The sequence below is a fragment of the Centruroides sculpturatus genome, unplaced genomic scaffold, assembly GCF_000671375.1.
Source record: "Centruroides sculpturatus isolate CEXI.00-Female unplaced genomic scaffold, Cexi_2.0 scaffold1200, whole genome shotgun sequence".
Classification (NCBI taxonomy): Eukaryota; Metazoa; Arthropoda; class Arachnida; order Scorpiones; family Buthidae; genus Centruroides; species Centruroides sculpturatus.
The window spans coordinates 108,061-110,548 of NW_019385440.1; positions in this window are offsets into that span (position 1 = coordinate 108,061).

A 2,488-nucleotide genomic window follows, 5' to 3' on the forward strand; every position below is an offset into this window, starting at 1 on the left:
GAAGCCGTGTTATTCCAGGTAATCGTTCACTCTACCCCCTTCTCCTCAAGCATAAGAATTTCTAAATACTCTTTTTAGTGGAAAATGTACACTAAGAAAGACTTTCCACAAATGGTTTCTTAGAGTACATTTCCATGACATACTCACTTATTTTACTTTAAGTTGAACAAGTTCTTGGAACACTTCACGATCATTTAGATAATTCATGTTTACAGGCATGTAATAATATCTCGTGATTTTTTCGTTTGATCGACATAACTAACATATCTTTTGTCAAGGATTTTTTAAAAAGTCTGCGTACATGAAATATTTCATGTAATTATTGACAAAGATTCTTGAAAACAAATCAATTTGCGATTTCTAATAGAAATGGAACTTTATTACAATGAAAGTGAAGATTTAAACATTAAATATCTTCGTCTAAAACACTTCAAAATTCTTTGTTAAGTGTTGCAATTTTATGTAGAATAAATGAGAATAAGTCAGAAGTATTGATTCATCAGCACAATAGAGAGCGAAAAAACGGTCATATGTTAAATAGGCTATATATCTCGAGTCAAGATGAACTTAATGAAAATTTTTGTTTTTGATTGGCATTTGCAATATTTTAAAAAATTTCTTTTTTTTTTGAAAAATTATATCTCTTTGTAATAATTAGTAATATAAAAATGAGTTGTTAGTAAAATCTCGTAAGAGGTGGAGCTACGCACATTATAACGTTGAGAAAATGCGTATTAGCGTTTCTTAAATTTAAGTATTTTTTATGGAATTTCATCAAAATTATTTTCTTTAGTGTTTTGCTAGTATTTTAATTTTATATCGTTGTATAATTGAAAATTACAGAATATTTACAGCCATTTTGATTGAACGTTTCTTAATTTCTTTGTTGTGATTTTGTGATTGATCGAATAAATGATTTTGAAGTAAAAGAATGGTCTTACATACAGAGACAAACAAATGTGTACAATAATCATAAAATTTTCTTTATAATTCAATAGAATTTTTTAAACATCTGACCGTTTTGGTCTTAATTTCCTAATTTATTTGCAATTGCAACGAGTCGCTTTATTTTTATTGAAGAATTTATGACTTTAAACGAAGAAAATATTTCTTTAATTACAGAGAAAACCTGTTCAGTTTTATAAACAATTTTATACATTATGTTATTTAGAAATAAAATAATTATAAACTGACGTCATCCATTTTATACGAACTGCTTCCTTGCCAACTTTACACCCTAATTCCTTGTGGAGTTAAATTTAAAATTCATACAATTATAATTTTTTTTACTTTAACATTTGAGTTTATCAATATGTTTATTTATTCTCAATTGATTTGTTAATTTACTTTTGATTTGTTAATTGTAAATTTTTCCAACTTCCCCGAAATTTTATAGTAATTTATCGATCTGCAGATCGATTAACAGTTGCAGGTGATTTGATTGTGAACTTCTGCAGTAGACAAAGTACACGTTTGTAGTCTACATTTCTAACATTTATTACATTTTTAATGACTTCCTTTATTTAACGATTGTCTGATAAAACATCAGTTTGACTGCTGTTTTTGTTTCTAAAACCTTTGCGTTTGTCTTTTCAATACAGTAGAGCGTCGATTTTCCGAATCAATTGGGGACTGGGATTGTCCGGATAACTGATTTAGTACGAAAAAATAGCTTAACGTATCCGATTTCGAAATTTTTCTCCGTTGCGTGTCGCTTTGCGTTGATTTTTCGTCGATGTTAAGCCTAACGAAGACTATTGTATCGTTAAAAATTATTTTTTTATTTTGGACAAACAAAATAAATACATTGAAAAATATAAAAATAATAAAAAATTATACTTCAGATGTTAATTTAGTATCAAAAACGTAAAATATTTGAGTTGCCCAAGTCATAGCCAAAGATTGCAGCGCCACAGCACTGGCGAAAATTTAAATTTGCCGACTGGAATTCTTTCGGATGATTGACGTTTCGGATGATTGACTTTCGGAAAATCGACGCAGAAGAAAGGAAAGCAGCAACAGAAGAAAGGAAGGCAGCAGCAGCAGAAAACAAGGCTGCTGCTTTGCATGAAATTGCTGCTTCATTAAGGAACTCTATAACAGAAGCAGAAAATCAATAAATGATTTTACAATAAAAAAGGCTCTTTTCAGGGCCATTCATTTGTGATAAAGAGTAACCAAATCTATTTTCAACCAATATATTATTACCAAGTAAATTTCACATTTCAGGAAAGTCTTTTAACTATTTACATTATGCAAAATTTTATTTTATTTTACAAATTACTAAAATGTTTCTTCTAGCAACAAAGATGGTTACTGGTTTCCATGAAAAGTTCCATTTATATACTAGATAATTATTGCATATCATTCTGTGCAAAATAAACATTATGTTCATTTTAATTATTTATACGTATTTTGTAAAAGCATATAACAGAATGTTTTATTTCAGTATAGTACAAATGCTGCTATTGTTTAAAATTTACAGAAT